Source organism: Motacilla alba, chromosome 4 (assembly GCF_015832195.1).
Source record: "Motacilla alba alba isolate MOTALB_02 chromosome 4, Motacilla_alba_V1.0_pri, whole genome shotgun sequence".
Taxonomy (NCBI): domain Eukaryota; kingdom Metazoa; phylum Chordata; class Aves; order Passeriformes; family Motacillidae; genus Motacilla; species Motacilla alba.
This window is the reverse complement of record NC_052019.1, coordinates 38,710,871-38,735,938: the sequence shown is the minus strand read 5'-3', so window position 1 is coordinate 38,735,938 and position 25,068 is coordinate 38,710,871.

The window sequence follows — 25,068 nt, the reverse complement described above, 5'->3', positions numbered from 1 at the left end:
GAGCAGTAGTTTTACAGATTTGTGCAAAGAAATGATCTCTCACCAAAAATATGTGCAGACAGATGGAAGCTAGGTGGATTAAAATGAAAACAAGTTGTCCAATGCATTCTCTACTTAAATCTTTGAAAGAAAGGAGCCATAATCAGGTATAAATTAAGAGACTTCCCAAACGGTTTATAATTAATTTCCAGTTCTCTCTGACCTCTATTTTTCAGCTATACAGTTGATTATTTTCTAACAAAAGTACTTTCTTTTACCTACAGAGAGACTATCCCTGTAGGGACACTATCATTCAAGATTAACAGAAATAGTTCACAACATCTCAGCAGCTGAAAATTATGTATTTAAGGAATATTTGCCAATTTTCAGGACAAAGAGTATTTGTCATTATTTTTATAAAGTGCACATATTTGCCTGTACTACAAGCTTATAAAATAACTTTGACAGCCCATGTCTAAACATGAGGGTAGAACCTGGATAATGCAAAAAAACACATGACACTGTGCTATTAAGCATCCAGAGGGGTTTTTTTCCTACCTGAAGAGCACCTACTGGAAGCAAAATGTTCTTCTTACATCCCAGGTGTGATGCTTTGTCTTTGATTGCTTCAGACATGGCATAGGAAGATTCAAATGGGATTTTGCTGATTTTTTCACACCTCCAGCTAATTCCATGGCAGGTGTGTTTAATAAGGCCAAATTTCATAGTCTCCAACAAATTGTACCTCTAGAGAGATAAACGTGATTGCAGAACCACCACAATTAACAGAAAGTTTCAGGCTGAAAACATCTCCCGCAGTCACATTTTCCAGAACGCTGTGGTAACACTAATAATTCCCCTAGATTGAACCTCATTATATCAAACTTTGAATAAAAATGGCTCTGATATCACAGCTTTCATATTGCTGGAACAGAGGACAGGATCACCTCAGGCTGTGACAATCTACATATCAGAAACTGATTGACAGCACTCATCAGAAAAATATAAATATACCTAAAAAAAAAGAGCAAAGAGTTAAAATGTGGTTTCCACTTTTATCTATGTAGTCAGGTGCCCTCATGGGTAACAGCTGTAAAGGTATACCTTGGAATTCATCTAGGAAAACGCAGAGGACTCAGTTTTGCTGTGTCAGTAAGGAAGATGAATGCTTTCTATGAAGAAATGACCAATATCAGCATTTTATCACAAGGTCCAAAGGAACTCATGGCTGCAGAAAAAAAGTGTTTCAAAATGCTCAGAAATGGATTTTGAAAGTCATGCTCTGAACCTGAAAAAATGTGGTAAAGATCCTCTAGCTCCAACCCTGCCATGGGCAAGGACACCCTTTACTAGACTGGGTTGCTCAGAGACTCATCCAGCTTGTCCTGGAACATCTCCTGGGATGGGCAGTCCACAACATCTCTGGGCAACCTCTCTGGCAAAATAGGAGATACAAATTCTAGAAGTTGAATTCTTATATAGCGAGCAACAAAGTTGTACTAATAATGAACCCTTCAAAATTAACTTTTACATATATCTATGTTGATTCAGCAGAGAGTAGAGGAAAAAAGCAGGGAAATTACAGTGACAGTCTAAAATTTACAATATCAGAAGCTAAGCATTTGTGGTAAAAGCTATTAATCAGTTGAGAAAGTAGATGTGACAGGTGTGTTTCAAAGATTTTCCCCTTACATGCAAGAAAATAAAAAGGTATTTCCTTGGTTTAGTGAAATAAATACAGATGCATAATGATTTTAATAAATATTTTTATGAACTTCCCACTCCCTGAAAAAAACTTATACCACCCTCTGCATCATACTTGGTTGTTGCTTGGAGGTTTTGGTTGGATTTTGTTTCTATTTTTTCCCTTCTGGATCCTAATATCATAATATCATGTTTGTATGGATTTATCAGGCATTATTTCCTTGCTCTTCCAAATAAATCTGAGTAAAACAAGGAGCCTGTCAAATGCAGCTGTAAGACCGAATTTTTCTTCTGACTGCATCTTCCTTTCTTATAAACAGAAACAGTAATTTGTCACAGAAAAAGAGTTTATCTTCCTAGCACATGGAACAAATCTGACCATGAATTCTCTTGAGAAATCAGAAACTTCCAACTTCCTTGGGCTTATTTCCTTTATGGTGTTGCTCAGATAAAATTAAAATATTGTAGAATTATTCTGTCCATTTTTGTGGTCACATTCTTTTACTTTATCTTCCAAACTGTAGCCATCTTTTGTATCAGCTTGAACCTCTAGCAAAATGGAGCTGGTTCCTTAGATTTGCCTTCTACTTACTTTTGCAGTATAAACAGCGAACAGAAAAAAACGTGTGGTGTTTCATTCTCACTCTGACTTTCCTTTCTAGGCACGTTTTTTCTTTCTCTCTGTTCTGATACTCTGATATCTAAAAAAGACACTAATTTATATTCAATTCACCAATTTCATTTTTTACCACTCATACATCACTGCTTGCATCATTGCCACGTGCAAGCACAGTAAGAAAAATGCCAGCCAAACAGGTTTTTTGGCCAACACAGCACAATTTATTCTAAATATTTTATTAACCTATGAAGTACCTTACACACTATTTTACACACTGAAGTACTATACACACTGTACCACCTGTGAGAGGTTCTGGCAACATAAAAATAGTCTAGTTTACCCATTTTTTTGATCATTGTAAAACTATATTTTTTATTTTTTCCTCCCAACTGGAACAGCAAAAACTTTGAATTGTTGAGATACCCCTGGAAAGAGAATATTCAGTGCATGAAGGGTGGGGGCTATTTTCCATCACTGAGAGGAGAAACAGTCTCTAGGTACCAGGAATATCTCCTGATCTTTTCTGTTGGACAAACTGTTGCTGAGCTGGAACACTGTTCCTGAAGAAAAAATTATGCTAGTTAAATAGTGTTCTCTGTTTTCTTCCAACAGTCTCATTTTCATTAAGCTAGTTCTGACATCAGAGGATTTATCCTTGTTTACATTGATATCAAAAAACTTGTATTGACTCAAGAAAACAGTAGGTGTTCTTTAATGAAATTTTAAAAAAAAAATATTAATCTTACTCTGTCTGACCTTGCTGTGGTAAATATGTAGTTATAGAAACTGAAAATAAAGTATTTGGGCATAGTACAATGAATGTGTTCTATTTCCCTATTTGCAGAAAATAGAAAAATTTAGGAGCCAAAGAGCCAGGCATATTCCACTTTGTTTTCACTTATTCTTACGGAATTAAAAATATTTTAAAATAATTCATAATGAGAGTAGAGAAGTCCTAGTGACAATATTCAGATTAAATTACTGAGAAAGAAAATTTGATAGTCCTGACTTGCTACCTGCACTATGGACATTACTGTATTTGATAGATCTCCGTATGAAAACAGGGCAGCATAACTGCATTTTCTTGCATGGTAGATAATCAGCTCTTCTCCAAAGGTAGACACAACAGGGTACCTCCCTGAATGCTTGATGTCACATTTTTTGTGTCTTTCTTATTTTAGAAGATCATTTAAATAACTGATTTACAATGTTTACAATGGTCTGGTGAAGGACATACACATTTATTTATTAAAATAATACCACTTTCTCAAATAACACACTACCATACTCTGCATTCAAGTCTCTAAGTTCTGTCACCTTAAAAAAATAAACAAAAAATATTGTCAAAATGGCATTGTCAAATAATGTTTTAGCTCTAACATAGCTCATCATTTCTTCAAATCCATTTCATCTTTTACACTCCTGTGAAACTCATTTCTTTGTTGTTTGACAATTCTGGTAAATTCTGCTCAAGTATTAAAAAAAAAACTCCCCCAGGATAACACAACACTGTATATGAGATAACTTATTCTTTGAGTTGGTATCTGATAATTGAGATTGATCTTGTTCATCCTTTACTATTTGTTGAAGGATGGTGCAGTAACAGCTTGCTCACCTACTATTTAAGCCAGAAAACATGATTCTGCCAAAATGTGTCTGAGCTCTCCAGAAGCAGACCTTGAGCCAAATCATAAGAAACCAGAGGCAAATTCATTAAACTCATCCCTCAAGGGTTCCAGAACACAGTTTGTCTGAGTGCTGCTACAGGATGTCACTGATGTTCCACTTACACGTCACAAACAATTAAAAGTGATCTCAGAACAGAATCTCCCACAGGTGTTGAGACACCATTAATAAAATCCATCTTAATGAGAAACCTAACAGATAAAGAGGTATCAGCTGGCTAGTTTAAAACCAAAAGAGTTGTATGTGGTTTATGTGGCAGGAGTTTGGTACCAGGGGGGCTACAGGGACGGCTTCTGTGAGAAGCTGCCAGAAGCTTCCCCTTGGAATGGCAGCCAGTTCCGAGATGGACCCACTGCTGGCCGAGGCTGAGCCCATCAACAATGGGATAACACATCTAAGAGGGGGGAAGCAAGCCACAGAAATGGCACTTTGAGCCAGTGAAGAGAGGAGAGAGAATACATGAGAGAAACAGCCCTGCAGACGCTGAGGTCAGTGAATAAGGAGAGGCAGGAAGAGTTGCAGGTGCCGGAGCAGAGGTTCCTCTGCAGCCCGTGGTGAGGCAGCTGTGCCCTTGCAGCCCATGGGGTTACATGCTGGAGCAGCCTGTTCCTGTGGAAGAGACCATGCGGAAGAGACCAGTGCTGGAGCAATCTCTGGAGAATCCTGTGGGAAGGACTTGTGTTTGAGAGGTTTGTAGGGGATTGTCTCCTGTGGGAGGGACCCCATGCTGGAACAGGGTAGGAGTGTGAGGAGTCCATGAGGAGGAAGGAGCAGGGGAGACAATGTGTGATGAACTGACTGCAGCCCCCATTCCCTGTCCCCCTGCACCACTGATGAGGAAGAGATGGAGAAATTGTGAGTGAAGTCAGGTCTTGGAAGAAGACAAGGCTGGGGAGTTTGCCAGATTTGCTTTTGTTTCTCATTACCCTACTCTGATTTGGTTGAAAATAAATTAACTTATTTCCTCAAGTCAAGTCTGCTTTGCTCGTAACAATAATTGGTGAGTGCCCTTATCTCAACTCATGAGCCTTTCATTGCATTTTTATTCCCTTGTCCAACTGGGGAGGGGAGTGGCAGAATAGATTTGGTGGGCATCCTGGTGTCCAGGTGTGTTCCAGCCCAGCACAAGAGTCAACTCTGTTGGAGAAAAAATTAGAGGTTGAATCTGCAGCTGGGGGGAATTCTCATTTACATTGTAGCATTGCCATGTTAGCAGCATGTTGTGATATGAGATCCTGACCTGCCCAGGTCACTGAATTCCCATTTCCAAAAGCTGCCCATTGGTAAAAGATAGCTGCTTTTCTGAACCTCTCTATTTGAGGCTAAGGGAGAAATTATTTTTTAAAAAAGCTATAATATCACATGCAGAGTAAAAACTGGGCTGTTAGAGCCAAAATAAATATTTTAAATAAATAATTCTCTTCATAAATGTGTCAAGGAGTTCATAACAGTCCTATTTTATGGGCTCTGAGCAGTTTCTGATTTTTCTTGACATTTTTATAACTTCTGTGGGAAAGAAAGAACATTTTGTCTTTAAGGGAAAGTTTTGACAACTTCATTATCTTACAAACAAGAAATGAGAAGCTAAGACAGCAGTATGAGAGCCTGTCTTTATTTAAAATTCAAACTTCTTTTCTTCTACTTTGTTCAATTTCCTCTTTCCATTATTACTTTCCTCAGAGATTCTTTTACTGATAAATTTTGAATTAACCATTCAAGACAGCAAAGTCATACTAAAACATAAGTTATGGCACACCATAATGACCTCCTTGCACTAACCTCACCCCGGGTTTAATGCAGAAATCCAGCTGTGCCTACCTTGGATTCCTGCCCTGAAAAACCCTGAAAACCATCACTAATCTTAATAAAATATTTTCACCTCTCAAGACCAGGTGCTTATATTAACCATAGTGTCTGTGTGGCTTGGGTCGTGTTTGCCTGTACGTGTGCACAATAGGATCTAAAACTATTTTGTTACAATATATGTATTTACCTATCCTCAGATATCTCAACCCCAATGCCCCACACATCTTTGTTTAGCACTTCAATACTGACAAGAAACCAAGAAGGATTCTGGTGGTATCTATATGGTACAATTACAACATCTAGACTGCTCCTTTAATCTGACCTCAGATTACATAATCCAGGCTACCATCAGGAATCAGGAGTTTTTATGGAAGACAGAAGTATATGTCCTCAGAAGCAAAGGGCCACTACTTACAACAACTGACTTTGCAAGAGATAATTTTTCATTTTGAGAAAACTCCTTGAAACCTGTTATAGGAGCCAAGACAAAGGGAGCAAATCAGATACCAGTTATTGCAGCAGCATTGCTATTTGGTTTTACTGGCTGCTTTATCTATCTTGTTGGGCTGGCAGTTGCACTGGCAACTGCTGATATTCTCAGTCAATGGTTTTATGTGCTTCCATGGTAACAACGAGCATCCACGTGCATTAGAGTTAGAAATGTTTCCAAAGCTGACCTCTTACACGCTACGATTGTCGCAAACCTTTAGAGGCAGATGGAAAAAGTAAATTGAGGAAAACAATCAGTACAATACAAGATTTAAAGTATCTTTTCTTCTGAAAAAGGGTTTTTTTCTGGTTTTTGAATGATTTGATGCAAACAGCAAAGAAAATGCTGGAAGGGGAAGGTCATGCATACCCCTTCTCCCTTATGGTAGGTAGAAAGAGAATATAATACTGAAAGTTTCTCTCTTACAGAGATATCTTTTTTTTTTTTTCCTTTTTTAAATGGTTGGAAGGAATCTGGACTATGTTCTGTACTTGTCTTTCGGAAACCCTTTGTCATCGATTGAAAAGCATTATTTTCTGCTATGATTTGACTGTTAAGGAAGAGATAACCCCTCTTCAATTGCCAAGAGTGCAACATTTGTCCTTCCTTGTACATTTAAAACAGTGGCTAAGATATTACTGCAGTTAAGGGATTAAATACTTTCACTATTCGTTTGGCCTTAACCTACCTAATCTGTGTACCTTCCTTTCTAGGTAAGCACAGGATATGGAATTGAATTTACAGTTTTCTAAATGTCTTTTTCAATCTCACATCAGTATCACTATGTACAGAATCCATCTTGTTGTTCAATAATTCAATTGATTTCTGTGTAGTACCCAAGGTATCAACAGGGTTACTCAACAAGACAACCAAACAAAAAGTACGCACAGCTTGGACACACTTCTGGCATGTGGAGCAGAGAAGAATGGGTACCTGCAACAAGATTTGGACCTGGGATCCTCCTGACAGGAAATAGGCTGAATTTTGATGGGGAAAAGACTTATAAATCAGAGTAAGTGTAAAGAAGCTCTTTGTAACACCTATGGAGTGTTGTGTGAGAGTTGTGCAGCTCAAGAAGCCACTGAAAAGCTGCTGCACTGAGGACAAGTAGCAACTTGCAAGGACTCAGTAGGCAGGGAAATTTATCCTTAATCATTTTTTGTTTCATGTCTTACTCAACAGATCTTTATTCCTTTTTCCCCTCTTAACAATAATTTTTCAAATAATGCTTTGGAAACTGGAAACATTTGAGCATGCTCACTAGAAGGAAAAGTTCTGAGTAGCTACCAGTTACAATTTGGGGAGAATCAAATGAAAGAAATTATCTTCTGCTCTATTGTGTGCATTTCTTTTAATAACTAAGCCTAGCTATACAGTGTATCTCCGTTCCACTAGTAGATGGTGAATACAGTCAGGTGTTCATGCCGTTTTGAGGGAGATTTAGAGACTCATATATAATTTAGAGACTCATATTTTAGTGCCAGTGGAGAGTTTTAAGATCATCCCTTAAAGTTCTATTTACCCTGGAGTATAAGAATCACCCGGCAATGCGCACCCTGCCATTTAGACCTGACATGGTAACATACATTTATCATTGGAGATTAGTGTAAAAAGTTAGGTGTTACCTCTTAAGACTCATTTTTGTAAGCTTCTCTAAATATAAAATTTTTAAAAGTTAAAAATTATACAGTAAACACCATTTTGACTTCCTATTTTTCAAGAAACAAAAGGACTTTTCTATAGGCTTGCCTCACATTGACCTACAGTGGCAGCCATTATCTTTATTGTGCTAAAAATTGCCCGCTTTGCTACAGTTGGAATCTACAGTGAAAATACAACTGAACATGGTGGCATGAAAAATTTTAAATTTACTTTTCTATTCACAAAGTTCAGAGATTCATCCACAACTACTAAAATCCCCCTTTTGTAATTAGTCAGACAATGGGAGCTACAGTAATATGGAATGTGAATGGTATTGCAGTGGTAGAGGCCATAAAACCAAATAGAACTAAGCATCCAAAGAGTTTAAGAGATTGAAACCTCTCTCTGGTGCCTAAGGTGCTTGTAATCCTTCAATTAAATTAATCAGTGTTAGAGAAGTTTCATGTCTTTGGGTAATAGTAAAAATTAGGTAAATTGAAAAATCTGTATTAGTAAAACCAAGAACAAATTTAAGTAAAGTAAAAAATGAATTCAATCTGAGTTGTTTTACCAGCTACCATAGGCAACCAAATGATAGACTTCAGTGGCATAATCTTCTGATTTACATAGGAATACTGAGACCCTATTCAGGATCCTCTATTGGAGTTGATGTGCTTATAAAACTGGAAACAATTTTCCAAAAATCAGCTGAAATGTGTGGCTTATATGTATGTATTTTGGAAGAGTTTTGATCAACAGCTTTTGGGACAATAGCAATTTACTCCCTCATTTGAGGTAAATACACAACATGGAATTCCCAAATGAAATCAAATGGAAGAGATGGCCCACAATGTAGCTAATTCTGCCTTTGTCTGACAAGTACTTTGTAAGCCTGATGAAGCCATCTCATTTAAAATTTTAACTAAGTCTTTATCCAAATAAAAATTAAGTTTTCTAAAGGGATGCTTTTCACCGTATGACTTTGAACTAGCTTACAAAAAGATAGCTGAATTGATCCTAGCTTGCAAAAAAGCAACTCCCACTTGATCTTCCCAGAAGTCATTCTTTTGGAAAATAATTTTGTGCAGAGCACAAACAAGAAGCAAGTTTACAAGAGCTATACTGGCTGGATCTGAAGTTGATAAAAAGAACATTTTATCCAGTGTGACAGTGGCTAGGGAATGAGTTACCGTCCCTGTCTTCAGAAAAGAGAAACCTGAGAGAAAAATGTTTCATGTTTAACTATAATAACAATAGTTAGACCTTTCCATCCTTCTGCTACTATTAATCTTTGTATTTTATTTCTGTGATGTTCCTTTTGTTTGGTCATGGCCCTTCAGCTGAACATCTATATTATACTTCTGTCATCTCCCACGCATGCAAAATTCCTTCACAGAGGCACAGATATAAAAAAGAAATACAAAATATTTCTGTTAGGAACCTCACCACTTTTTCTTGTCTTTTTTCTTGTGCACATAAGATAGAATAGTACAGTTTCATTACTCCAGCAAATGAAAAATTTGTACCCTTCATGAAAAATATTGGTAACTTTTAAAAACACAGTGTAGACCTCTGTTCCTTTAAATACTATCATGTCATGCGGGAGTAAAGAGATAAGCAGAGAGCTTAGGTAGCTTAGAAGTTATCAACTCAACCTCTTGATTCCCACTGCTCAAGTGTACATTTCTCTGGTGGAGCTGAGCCAGTGGCACAGATTGTGTGAGTTCTCCTGCCCCTCTGCATGGTTCCATCAAGTCCTGTGAGCCAAGGCAAACAGCTCTCCTCTGCCACAGTGCACAGCCCAGCTTCTGAGATCATGAGCTCGATTTGAGCACACAGAGCCACTTTCCCTCATATGGGGGGAATCCTCAATCATGAACTTCCAGACAAGAAGGCCACAGGGCCATTGAGCCAAGCCGAGGATGGCTGGATCCACTTTCTCAATGAGCCCCCCCATCACTACTTTGCTTGGTGACAGAGCTGCTCTCAGTGGCCTGGTGCTGAGGAAAGGAGGACTTGTCCCTATTCCATGCAGCCTGTGCTATGAACAAACCATGTCTGCTGGATATGGCACTCCAATGGAGTTAGGGCAGTCTCTGTCCTTCTTGGTAAAAAGACATGAAATAGAGCAAAAAGCCAGACTGTGCTCCACTGAATCTGCTGGTGCAGTTAAATCCAGCAGGGAGTCAATCACCACACAGCTGCTCACTCACTCCCCACGGTGCAAGGCAGGAAAGAACTGGAAAAAAAGGTAAAACTTGTGCCTTGAGAGAATGGCAGTGTAGCAGGACAGAAAAGGATATGAAAATAATACAAGTGATGAGAGAATATACAAAATTAGTGATGCACAACACAATTTCTCACCACCTGCTGACCAATGTGCAGGCAGCCCCCAACCCCTGGCCAATTCCCCCCAGTTTTATTGTTCAGAACAATGACATATGATGTAAAATATCCTTTTGTTCAGTGGGGGTCAACTGGGTTGGCTGTGTCCCCTCTCAGCTTCTCGTGTCCCCCACCCGCTCTGCTGGCAGGGCGGTGTGAAAAGCTGAAAAATCCTTGACTTAGAGTAAGCACTGCTCTGTGCCAACTAGAACAGCAGTGTGTTATCAACATTATTCTCATCCTATATCCAAAACACACCACTGTGCCAGCTACTAGAAAGAAAATCAGCTTTATCCCATCTGAAACCAGGGAAGTAGACACTTAGGTAATGTTTGGGTTCCAAAGCATGCAAATCTTCAGTGTAAAGGCCATGCACATTATAAAATCCATGCCTGGGAAAGGGAGGGAAGAAGCAAAAGATTTACCAGTAGCATAGCTGCCTATTCATATCTGTCTCTGCTCTATATCTTTGTAAAAAAAAAATGCCATTGAGGAGAAGTAAAAAAAAATTAGGTGAAAGAATTTTAATATTTCTATTCAACCATAAACAATCACCTGAAAGAATCAGATTCTACATCCAAACAGTCCTACCTTAAAAAACTCATGGGGAAATCTACATACTTTCCGGAAAAGAAGGAGAAAATACAAAATTGCACACGAGAAGCTTAGCTAAAATGGTATATTATTTAATACTTACTTGGCTTCAGCATTTCCTTGAGAATGTCAAAACAATTTTTTTCTCAAAATTATTTTTTATCTCTAAGTGAAGTCACCTGTAGCTCCTTTTCTTTTCAATTCAATGAATTGCAGTCTTTAACTCTCCTGGAATAAAAATGATCCTTTCAGAAAGACAAACGTGAATTAATCATGACACCTGAACAGGGGTTAACCACATAATCTCCCATAAATAGCAAAAGAAATTCTATCACTAAATCTCATTACCTCAAAAAGAATATTTAATACTAAAGTCAACACTCTAAACTTGCTTGTATTGTGTGAAAGTGTGAAAAGAAAAATGAAGTCGCTATGTCATCAGTGTTTTAAAACTAATTTTTCTACTGTATATACAGAGTAACACTTCAATTTATTTAAATTTATACTGTAGGTTGTACCCATATTAACATCATCATTTCCTCAAACAGAGAGAAAAGCAGCATAATGTCTTCTCAGGAGTTGCTGCAATGCATCAGTTTCAGACTGTGCCAGTGTGCTCCCTTATCAATGATTTTTGCACCAACATTTTTGTCCATTCACCATTACAGTGATTTTGAAGCGTGTCTAGGTTCGAAAATTGTTCCATCATATACTTTAAATTATTAAAAAACATTTATTAAAAATGTTATTAAAAAAACCCTGACAAGCCAGCAACAACAACAACAACAACCAAAACTCTGGTCTTTTGGAGAATATTTCCTCTTTTTTTCCCTTTCATTCTGTTCATTTTTACACAGACAGTGCATTAAAATATTCAAAAAGATAAAGCATTGTTTTCTTTAGGAATCTCACCTTAACTTCCTGAAGAAAAATAGGACTCAGTGGTGAGGAAACATTACTGACAGACAGAGAGGAGACACAGAATTGTTACTAATTTAGCCTGGAAATGCTCTGACTTTCAGTAAAATACTTGGGATGTACCTGAAATCTTACCTGAATAAGACCTCTTTTATGAAAGTGGTTAGATACACATGTTTTAGAAACCTGCAAATTAAAACTATCTATTTCTATTTTCAGGTTATTCTCCAGCCAACATCATATAGAATTTCACCGTGATAGCACCATAACACTGTAAGATCTATAATTTTTTCACTCAAAGCAAAACAATTAAACTTAAACCAGACTGAATGCTTTCCCCTGCAAAGCAGTGCCTGAAATAGGAAAAAAAAAATTATTTAAAGAATTTTTTAAAGAAATATAGTTCAGAATGTATTAATACCTTAAACTGACAGATTATATGCCCATTGATAGTTTGCAAGTGACAAGAGAGGAATATTGAATTTTCACAAGAATAAAAGTAACATTCTTTAAAAATAAATCAGTGATAATGCTCTAGCTTTATATCCCTTGCTATCCAAAAATAGAAAAAGCAGTAATTTAAAAATCACAATTCAAACCTATTCAAATGCTCAACCACAATTTCCTGGATTTTTTCCTATGTAAAAAATCAGTTTGTTTATAACCTGTCTTAGAAGGTTCTCCTCTAGTGATACTTTCATTGCAAGTGCACAGAACCCACATTTCTCCAGGAAAGTGATTCATTCAGCTCTGCAAAATCAGGAAGTGAATTTTTGGAGTTAACAAGAGCTCCCTCTTGTGATATTGTACTGAATTTGGATTCATTCTGAGGCATTAGACTGTACCATTACTTTATGAGTGCAAATGCTTCACTAAGCAGTTGGGGAATATGTGGATTGTGTCCTGAAAGTTGGAGATGTGTACAATTGTCCTAACTATTCAAAAAATGCAGAGAACCTGGATGTTAGGAAGCAAAACACATGCAATGACATGACTGTTCACATAAACATGAATTTTTACAAGAATTTATGAGAGTCCTCTACTTTTATTAAATAATTGTCCAATATAAATAAAAATCCAATCATTAAAGTCAGAAGGTTGTAAAGGAAAACAGCCTGCTATCAATAACATGGATGTTTTTATAAATATGTAAAATTGTAGTTATAAGGGTTTATTAATGACAATATCTTTGCTTGGAATTTTTTCCAAAGTGCCTATGTATAGACAGAGGTCTTAAACAACTGCTTCTATTTAAACTCAATTATCTTTTTGTGCACTTACCAAAATTATTTCTACTAACTTTTCAATAAAGTCATCCTTTAATTAATACCAAATTGTCTCTTTTCCCTTTAAAAATAATTAAAATACCATTTTCTGATTTCAGCAAATAGAAAAATATTGCTATATTGGTTTAAGTTAATTTAATTCCCTAAGTAAATATCATGGAAAACAAAATCAGTAATGTCCGTGGACATTAGGAAACTTGAGACTCCTAAATCAACATTTCTTCTAGTATTACATACTTTCTCCTCTTGGAGGTCAGAAACCAAGGAACAGAACTAGATCTCTAGTAGACATCTGCAAAACCAAATTTCACCCGGTGCCTGAAATGTAAACTAATTGAAAATGGAAATTACATACTGCAGGCAGAAGGTTACTCAAATACATGCTGCCCTTTCAGCTGGTTAGGGCCTGTCAGCACTGTAGGAATACAAAGTTTGTTATCCCTTTCAATTTTGGTTTGGTCATTTGTAATTATAGGTAGTGCATATGATATAAACTCTAAGGTATTAGCATAAAAGCCAAATTGAAAAGCTGCATACAGACAGCTCAGAGTAGCTTGAATGAATTAGTCAGTGTCAAGAAGCTTTGCATACCATAGTGTGTTTTCAAAATAATATCTAAATCTAATAGCTGGCTGCATGAAATGTAGGTGTCCTTACATTGTGCCATTATTGATTTGCCTCCCTCAAATGAGCTAACACTGGGACTATACTGTCTTCAAGGAAAAGAGCAGCTTTCATCAGATCCAGATAGTTATTTCTCACAACAGAAATATGAAGCGTGTTTATTCCTCCAACATATATATCCTACTACCACTCCTTATTGTAGCTTATTTGGTATCACTTTCTATAGTAATAGCTCAAAAATTATGACTGCACACAGAATTATCCATAAACTGGGTCAAATGGAAACAGATTTTTCTAAAAAATACCTTGGAAGCATATTTGGCCATAGGGATTTTTCCATAAAAACATCACCAGCTATATATTTTTGTACAAAATATGTAGGATCTGCTCAGATGCAAAAGAGGGCAACCACCTCCAAACAAATTTGTCATATGAGATTCAGCAGCAGAGCTAAAACAAGAACCAATCCGAAGCCCCAGCTATCTCAATCAAGTTTCTTATGGCTTCTCTTTTTACTTCACTGATTTCAATGTGCATATTAACCTTAGGACGCCTAGCTTAGCAAGGAGCCCAGAGTGATAGGCTGTCCCAAACTCCTTAAAAACAAATACCATGTATTTGTATTAAAGGGCCATAGACTGATATAGGAGGGAACTTTTAAAACACTCGCTTGGGGGAAATGGCAGACTGACTTCCTTTTGAGGTACCAAAATATATATAAAAACACAAGACTGAATTATACCAGGAATTAGAGACTTTAACATTCTGAGAAAACTATAAAGTACATGTTTATGTCAACTATTACTTTACCTATTGTTCCTAGGATAATGGCAATAAATGAAGGAGAGTAGATAATCTGGCATGTTAATTCACATCCTTGTATATTTTAAGCACCCAGAGAAGCAGATAAATGACAATGTCCCCTTCATATTCACTTACCAGCAAAACACCACCATTAAAATAGACAGAAAGGTGAAATCTACAGAATCCAGAGGTACAAGGCATAAAAAAAGTTTCCAAAATTTCTCCTTTAAACTTTCACACAACTGGAGCTAGTTACAAGATATTAAAGTGTTGACAGGTATAACAATGTTTTATAAAAGGAGGGATTCAACTGAATAAATATATTGGGACTGTAAGATCAAATCAGCATGCATATCCCACTGTTGGTTATTCAAATAATGGAAGCAGATGTGTGATTTCCACTGCCTTTTGACAGCATAGAAGGGTTCACTACTGGCCATATCCAGCTACTTTACGTGTTCTCCACACCCCTGAGACAAGCAGATGAGTCAAACTGAACCTCAGCCTCTAATTCTAAAGAAAATTCACCTTTAGGGCTTTTTTTTCTCTACCTCATCATTTTCATGATACAATGAGCCTTAAAGCTGGCACATATCTTCTTACTAACTCATTTATTTTTTTATGTACTACACACACATCACTTGCTTTGCATATGGATATGCTTGTGAATATGAAAATGGATCTGTAAATGTGTATTCCAAGTGGTTAAATACTTGCAGAGCTCTCCATGCATGCTCCAAAACTTAGTGAGACAAAATCAAATTTTAGACAAATGTGAGAAAACAGAGAAGGGAAAAAAGGAACCCAAGTGCAACTTGCTGTTACCAAGTCCTAACTTCATTTTAGCTGTGGCTTTAAACAGGAAACCACTGTACAGACAAGATGTGCTGCACAAATAAATAATCTGGCCATGGAAAATTAAACATAATCTTTCTAGTCATGTCAGTAGAGAAGCAGTCACCTGGTTTGGCAAAGTAAAGATTATCTGTTGATAGTACAGGCCATAAAACTTCACATCCAGATGAGTTATGTTGAAAAAAAAGTTGTTTACTGGAAAGTGAGTCATGCTTCCCATAAAGTGATGAACACCAACTCTTATTACAGATTCACAGAATCACTGTGGTTGAAAAAGACCTCCAAGAGTCCACCCTTTACCGAACAGCACCACGGCCACTAAACCATGTAATCAAGTGCTACATCTACTCATAGCTTTGAGCACTTTCAGAGATGGTGACTCCACCACTTCCCTGGAAAGCTTGTTTCAATGTTCAATCACTCTTCCAGTGAAAAAATTTTTCCTAATAGCCAGCCTGAACTTCCCCTGGTGCAGCTTGAGGCCATTTCCCCTTGGGCTATTGCTAGTTGCCCGGGAGACAAAGCCAACTGCCCACCTCACCACAACCTCATTTCATACAGCTTAAGCTAGAAGTGTCCTATACTGAGAAATGAGGTAATAAATCTATCTTCTTTAACTTTTATAGTGAAAGGATTGAGTAATTAACAGTGACTTGGAATGGAAAATTTTGTAGTTCCCCTTTATGCCTTCTAATATTTCACAAGATAGGATGTGCATGCTTTCTGATACGGCCTCAGTTCTCTCTCTCTATTAAAAAAGAAAATAAAAACCTAAAAACCAACACATAGAATCTTGAAGGGAACTCAGAAAGCTGTCCTTATGGAATTGCAAAATTTTTAGTTTGGTCTCTGTACCGAAGACCAAGAGATCATGTATACTACTCTAAAGCATATCAAATTTTGCCCAAGGAACAATCTAGAATCACCTATTTAATACAAATTTTCTGAAGAGAAATATGCAACGTGTCTATGGAGAAAAGGGACAAACCAAAGCCCTACCCAGGCTCTGCTGCACATGCAATTCACCTCTAATCAAGGGAGGGGCAGAGGACGAGCTGCAGTCCTGCTGTTCAATGGAAAGCACATGACTAATGTAGTGGGATAAGGATGATACATACACCCTGAAAAAAGCTGGACCAAAGAAATGGACACTAGAGAGAGGATGTTTCAACAATATCACAATTGTAAATATCACAATTGGCAAATTGCTGGGTTTCAGTTGTTGGTATATCCTGCGTCCCACAATTTACACATAGCTTATAAAAAATCATTAATCTTCTCTTAGAAATGCTTTCTGAGTCACTAAGAATCTCTGCTGAAGTAGAGCCATCCAGATGCTTAGATGCACAGGCAGAGTTTTTCTAATCATTGCTAAAAGGGAAGAGGAAACAACATAAAACCAAGAGATTTTAAAAACATTTTTAGCCACTTTTTTTTCTTTTTAAGTTGAGATTCTGAGTGAGGGCAAAATATTGTATTATAATTAGCATTTGGATTAACATTTTGAATCCTTTTTTTCCTGATAGTTCACTTAATCTAAAGTTATTATTTTGCTAAATAATAAGATATTTTTGCTAGTTCCAATTAAAGAAAAAAAAAGGGAAAACTCCTACCAATTAACCCTAGTTAAGTTTGAAAGATAAAGTTTCCCTGAAAGATAAAGTTTCCCTGAATGTCTTCTGTCTGCTATTTTGTTCATAGTATTTTAAAGAATATTTGTTGTACATACTTTTGGAAATACCACTCCATACAAATTCAATATAACAACATGCAAAGTAACAGTCCCAATGTTCACTTTGGTTAAAACATGTACTATTACAATATTACAATTTTATTTGTTACAGAGGACAAAGAAACCCTTCTCTTCCCCCTGCACACATATGTCGCAGAGCTTGGCAGACTGACTCTTCCTGGAGTAAAACTAGCTGAACATCCCAGGCTACAATGTCGGTCTCAACTCGGCACTGGTTTACCACAGGATGCTCTGGAAAGAGATGCACAGGGATGGGCTACACCCTCCTGGCCTCTGGAGCTGAGGTGCCCTGAGCTGATCCAGCCTCTGAGTGTACAAGCCCCTCCCAAATTTTTATGTAACGTGTGACTGACACTGGGATATAAAAAACTCCATTTTGAAAAACCTTTCCTTTCAAATGGCTTAAACCCCAACAATTTCAAGCCTGTGTTGGTTAAAGGAAAGCCCTGCTCCCGCTCCAGAAGTTTTGCCACACATTCACACTTCACACTGTACGTGTCTCCCCTTTGTAATAGAATACATATCAATTATTCATTGTTATATTCTTGCACAGAAAATGTCTTCGAGCATTATGAAAGAAATTATAAAGATGTGCTTAGCGCTACATGTACAGCTGTCATATGAGACAGAACAAAAGTAATCAAATTTTACATTGAACTCATCTGCATTCTGACCTATGAGGATTTCAAGCTGTTATTAACAAAAAATAATAAAAGTAATCACTCATACTTAGAATTATTCCTGTAAATCAGCAGCGTTAGGTTCAGTTTTACAAAAAAAAAATTCATTCCACTGTTGTTATGAAGTCATCAATATCACAGAAATAAATACAAAATACAGCAGGATCTTTCACCTTTTAAACTGTGCTAGTTCCTTAGTCAAAAACATGGAACACATGGACAGCAAAGTTAAAGTCAAATAGGTTCATTTAATATTAAAGACGTTAGCCACAGCATCTGGAGAACAAAAAACCCAAACCAACCAACCTAAACAACAACAACAAAAAAACCCCCACCAAACCAAAAGAAAATCAACAAACCAACCCAACAGAAAAACCCACAAAAGGGTAGCTAGAAAAACTATCTGTCACTGGCAATTTCTACAAATAGAAAATGCCCCTGAACTGAACACAGTCTAATTGCAAACATAGGTAAGAAAAAGGCAGACTTAGAGAAACATCAACATAATTTTTGTAATAGCATTATGACTATACAACTACCTTTTTTATTATTATTATTTACCAAGAGCTTTTTTATGTTCTTTGCTGACTCACTAACATTGTTGGCTCACTTCTTTACTGAGATAACAAAGAAGGATGTATGCTCTCAGTGGAGCTTTCCCAAATCATTAACCATGGGAGCAGCAAGGCCTAGGGAGAAAGCCAAATTTATCTCTATAATACCATTTATACATAATTGTTAATAAAGATAGATCCTATGAAGTTAAAAAATGTTTTACTTTACATAGCACTACTTATTTTTCAGTGTACCGTATTAAAGTTATACCTTATTGCATTCCTCACACTAACATAACTAACTTCAGTTATGCCTTGATAAGATTAAAACACAAGGAAAAAAAATGACCAGAGTCAACAAATGAGAATCTAAAACATACCCATTATGAACTTAGGCTATACTGAGATAACCAGGAAGCTTCAGATATGTAAGTTCAATGGCTGGGACTACCCTGGGAAGCAGTGAATTCATTCCTGGTTTTGCTTTGCTTGTGTGTGCTGCTTTTGCTTTTCCCATTGGACTGTCTTAATCTCAGTGAGTTTTCTACCTTTTACCCTTCTGGCTCTCTTCCCAATCCCACTGGTGATAGAGTGAGCAAGCAACTGCTTGGGGCTTGGCTGCTGGCTGAGGTTAAACTACTACAGACTGATATTTAGCTGTTTAATGATGTACAGGTAAAATATTCATTTATATAAATGAATGTACTACATGTATGCCCAGCAATACAAAATACATCACTTTTGGTTGAAGAAATTGCAGGCTATTATATAAAAAACCTCTCATCTACTGTAGCATGATTTCAGGAAACAGGCCCCGTCTTTAACTGTACATAAATTTATTTCTATCAGTTAAGCGGACCATGAAAGATTCAGCAGCTTTATTGATATAAGGGAAGTGGAAGAATTTAACTCTCTTTAGAGAAAAAGCTGTAAGTTTTGAATTCACATCTAACTTCAGGCAGATATATGAATATCTATTGCAAAGAGCAAGAAAGTATAAATATAGTCAATCAAAGATTTTTCAAAGTATACACAGGTGTAAGTTTTCCTCTGACTGGAATAGGTAATCTTTAGTTTATTTAATAAACTGGGGCAACCAATCCATCATACAGACAAAGAAGTTGAGTATGTGTAACTATCTTTTTACTACTAGAAAAAATAGAGATTTATAACAGTTGATTTGTAATAGTTGCTAATGAAATATTTGTTGCAAAGGTGATCCAGCAAAAGATATATTGGATGTGACAATGTTCAAATCATGTCCACAATTTAAGAGTGGTTTTATTTTGTGTTCTATTCTTATGTATTGACATGGGGTTTCATAAGCATCATTCCTTTTTCCTGTGATGGAAATACTCCTGCTTAGATCACTATACAAAAGATCAGAAATAGTAATGTCAAGCTATTTTATATTTTTAATAATAGAATAATCAGAATATTAAAAAATACAGTTTAGAGATCCCTTTTAATTAACATGTAGCTGATGCAATCCAAAGTGGCTGATGCTTTCGTTTGTATACAGTGTTTGTGTTTTTCAAACCAAGGCTCGACAGGAAAAACTTCACAGATTGATCAGAAAGGTCCTTCAAAAGGACCTTTTTTCATATAAGTTGAACGTATACAGGTTTGGGTTTTGCTGACACTGTGATGTCATTCTAGTAATTATTGTTTATATCCATATAGACCTGAATTTCACAGTTCTTGCTGATATATTTTCTGAGCTGGGTTTCTTTCTTATACTTGTTAGTCTTGTTTACAATCATGTTAATATTTCACAAGGGCTTAAAATCCAACACGATTTACAAGGTGCAAACTTCAGTCTTGACGGCCCCAAAGGCATTGCTACAACTTCTGCGCCTTCGGTTTGCTTTCACATGCCAGCATCCTGGCGGCAGGTACAGGAGAAACACGTGTGATGTCGAGCTGTGCCTCTCCTGACTCTTTCTCCACCCTCTGGGCTGATGTGGGCTGTACCTGCGGAGAGCAAGGCAGCGGCTGAAAAGCTTCAGGGAATCACGTTAGATCCTCCCAGCTTCGGGCGATTAACTCAGTCCATTTCATAGGACTGGGAGGCTTCTGATGAAAACCCAATGGAATATGTACACAAATCGCTGGCAATCAGTAAGTGCCAGCTTCTCTTTACTTACTAGAAGTGGTTATCTTTTTCTTTCTTTTTTTTCTTTTCTTTTTTTTTTTTTTTTTTAATTTTTCCTCCCCACAAAACTCCATAGAAATGTATCGGACTCCTTGGTTTTAAGATTTCTGGGAGAGTTTTCTCAGAGCTAAATCATATGGGCAACTTTAAACTTCCGCTGACTTCAGAATTCCTGGGCTATTGACTGGAATTTGATTAGCAATTTGGTGGTAATGTTCAGGCTTTCTCTCATACATTTTAGACTTTCCACTACACAGAAGGCGGGGGGGGAGGGGGGGGGGTTTACATTCTAGCAGTTTTTCTATTAAGAAAAATCTATGCTTTCCTATATGTCATTATAGATAATTTTTGTTTTAATAAATGGGGTTTAATACTCTTTCAGAGTCCAGGTATGTTTTTGTCATTAAATGCATTGCACACAAAAACATATAAAATAAATATAGCATATAGATGTATTTGCACATACAGTTAAGTGCAGCTGCTCTAAGTGTCCCCTAGAGCAACAGCACATTCTGAATCCTCCGTAAGAAGGGTTTGAGCTTACATTCTTGTATGAGCCAGCAGCATTGTTTCCCTCTTAACCACCGAAGTGACTTAACCAGTTTGACCAGGATCTAGTATCCTCCTGAGTAAAGACTTAACTGCTCTATTGAGAGCAGTCCCTTTCCACAGCCAGTCAGATGAGTAAACGCTTACACTTTTTCCTAGGCAAAGCAGTAGCAGTTCATGGAGCTGCCCTTCACAAACCTTGAAGTAGCTTTCATCTTGCTGGCTTTTGTCATTTTCACCTTGTTTACCCTGGCTTCTATCTACAGTGACTCCCATGACAACAGAGAAGGTAATGATCTAAAATAAATGTAGTACTTTACAGGTTTTACTAACTAATACTCTAACTACATGTTTTGTGATTTGTCTTGTCGATAGACTCACAGTACCTGACACCAGCTTTAGGAATACCATTCCAAGGGGCAGACAGTAATTGGTTAAGGCATCAGGAAGAGTCACTAGCATAGAAATTGCTTAAGGTGTGAGACCTTTTAGAGCCGGGTCTGCCCACTTGGCCGGAGCTGCACCGCACAGCCGAGATCTGCGCTGTGGGCAACCTCTGCTCTCAGTAGGGGAGGATTTTCTCCTGGCAGCAGTTCTGCTTCATGGTCTGAGCAGTTATAAAGTGCTTAGGCTGGCAAAACTAAGGATGTTCTTGTCATCAAGGTAAATGTTTGTTTTCGTGAGGCTGAAGCCAAGAATTTGATGCCTTTTAAGAGAGGGGAAATGCCATTAAAAGTACGGGTGGGGGTGTCTTTCTCCCATTGAAAAGATTTTCAAATCTGAATAAAACCCCAACCACATTCCCTGATAGTTCTACAAAGGAGATTTAACATAGCCTTACACCATCGGCAGAGAATTCCCGTCACAGTAGTGCTGTCACAGCCCCCTTCATGCCATCTAATCTCTTGCTGGCAGGAGTATCATCGAGGCTGCTGGAGTGGAGTGGGAGCAGGGAGCTCTGGCCATCCCTAACAGTAAAGGAGTTCCTCTCCTCTTCCCAGCCTCCCATTGGATCACCCTACCCCTGCTAAGCTTCCTCAAGCTGGAGAAGGGGGGAAGGAAAGGAGGTAGGGAGAAAGAGATTGCAATAAACTCCTGAGGCACAAAGCAATATAGCTGTTGGTTTCTGCCATATCTGACAGAAACTAATCCTACATTAACTTGATTTCTGTAGAAAATAAGATATTTATTTTATGGACATTTTTTGAGCAAGCCTAATGGATTGTTCTTAGTATATGTCTCATATTGTAAAACTCTGGCCTGCCTAGCAATCTGTGAAACAATAACTAACAGCATGAAAGGTAAGGAAGTGTCGCAGCGCTTGCCGCTTGCATGTCAATTAGGTTTCTTTCTTGCTCTTCTGCTCCCTCAGATCTTACATCATTTCTACTCAGAAGGGGAAAGTGCTTGAAAACAATGCACATTTCTGTGGATAAAATGTGGTTGCCATGAGAACTGACCTCATTCAGACAGCGTGGACACAGGCAGTTTTGCCTGGGAGAAGTCTGTTGTACTGACATGGCAAGAGCAGCCACTCCTCTCGCTCTGAGGAGGATGGGGGATGCACGTGCTGCAAGGCAGGCAGTCCTCATGGCAACCAACAAATTCTGCATAGGCAGGAACTTGGAAATGAAACCCTGTTTCACCAGTCTATAACTGAGATGTGTCTTACGAGGTCAAAAAATAAAGTTAATAGAATCATATTGATTTTAAACTTAGGCCTGCAGTTGTGCAAAGACAGGGTCAGGTCCCCTTCCTTGCCCTCAGCTTCCACAATAACTCACAACAGACTTGTAGAGTGACGACTTCTGACAGCATCTCCTTAGTGTCAAAACTGCATGCAAACTTCTCACTTGGCCTGTTTACCACAACCACACTTGCAAAGAGGAAACCGAATCTTCTGCTGAGCACTGTACGAGAGCAGAATCTTGATTTAAGAGCTCACAGATGCCGAATATCTCAAAAACCTTGTTATGCCCTCAGCAGGCCTAGTTCTCACTTTCCTAAACAGAACCATATTCCAAGACCTTTGTATGCAGTGATTTTGGACAGAACTGTTGTGAGAACAAATCATGCTTACTATTCTAGTTAAATAACCCCTGAATTCAGGGTGTTTCTGCAGTAGCAGAGCTTTGTAACCATGTTCATGCCTTTCTACTACTATGTTTTTTAAAATCTGCATTTAGAGGAAAGACCGGCAAGCAGGGAATCTATAAAAAGCCTTCTGCCTAAGTTACAGTGGCAACAGGAGGATGAAAACCATACACCCTCTTTGCACTAATGTTGACAGATGTCTGGTTAGAAAAGCTAAGCGAAATGTGCTTCAATGAGGTGCTGTCCTTCATCAGTCTTTTAGCACACTCATATGGCACTGGGCCAGTACATTCTACTCACAGCTGGAAGAAGTATCCTTTGATTTCCCTCTTGCATGTTATCTGAACAGAAAAGGAGGGCTACAGGAGGATTCTAATTTATATTTCAGTTCAGTTATTCAGGAGGAGATAATTGTACTTTTTTGTGGGAATATGACTGTGTTTGTTTTATTTTCTCCTGTGGGCAGGAAGTTTGCACATCATTTGCTTTTCCCGCAACACCAAACATAGTGTGTATTTTTCAGATATTTAATTATGTTAAGGAAATGAGAAATTGAAATATTATTCTGTATTTCTCAAGCTTCTAAGGCAAGCTTTGAGAGAAATTGTTCTAAAAAAACCAATCTCACCACATATTACAGTATTTTATCATGGTACTCTGTAGCAGAGGATACAGTGCAAATCAGCTGTTCCTGTTCTAGCTCAAAAGCCAGTGCTCAGATTTGCCAGTTCAATGGAGAAAAGGGACTGGGAGAGAGGAGTGTGCATGGCTAAGTGTGGCAAACTAGACACATCAAATAGAGTAATTAGGAAGTGAGAAGTATGCTTACCTTCTATTAGAAGATAAGTGTTTTCCTCCCTCAGAAAAATTAGGGTATGTTCTGTAAGATTATTCCACCTTTGAGCAAATGCAATAACTCATGCAAATGTAAAGAATGTCATCCTTCAAAAGTCTGTATCGTCCTGAAGAAGAGAAGGAGAATATTTGGAATAATGTTCTTTGTTCAGGGAAGAAAAATAAGAAATCTGAGAGCATTTATTCATTAACTGAGGTGGAAGTAAGAGAAACTCCTGATAACACGACAACCAAGATGCTTGAGGAAGGGCACTGAACAAGTAGAAGGGCACTGCTGAAAAATGCAGGAATGTTTCATTAGATTTGTCATAAGGAAACTTAACTCAGAAAGCTAGATTTAAAATAAGGCATGTATCATTATGTGTAATAGTAGCTCCTGGAAGTGGTACAGAAGCTTACAGAAAGCCTAAATGTAAAATCAAGAATATACTCATTGCCTGTGTTCTAAAGACTTTTTTGCTGGCATTACACATTGTTCTTTACAGTTAGATGCCAACAAGCTGGCATCTGGCACAATCTGTAGGACATGGATTAGAGTAAAATTTGGAAATCTGTAGTGGTGTGGTGTTCTGATGGAGGCTATAGCAAGTGTTTCCTGCTGCCCTTTTAGAAAAGGCTAAAACCACTGTCACAACTTCCATGGAACGTAATTTTCATGGCCCAGTGCCACTGTAGCTCTTTTATATAAGAAATAACTGTGAGAAAGCAGTCTTCTGATTTTCTAGGATCCTTTCTTCTGTGTAGGAGGTAAGCCTTGACTTTAATTCTTTTCCTATTTGACCAGTGTCCCTGTCAGGAACCAAACAACAGCTCCTTGAGGCAAAGTGCAATGTGCTTCACAGAGTTTTGTTCTAAGGAATATAAAAGATGACAGATTTATTGTAAAAAGGTAAAAGAGAGCAAGATTGTAAGAACTTGTGATGCATTTGCTGCCAAGAACAGACAGTCATGAGAAGAGCAGTTCCAAGCAGAGTCTATGCAATAAATCTCCCACTGGAGGGAGATGTCTAGTCACTGTGAGCCACTAGCTCTGCTAC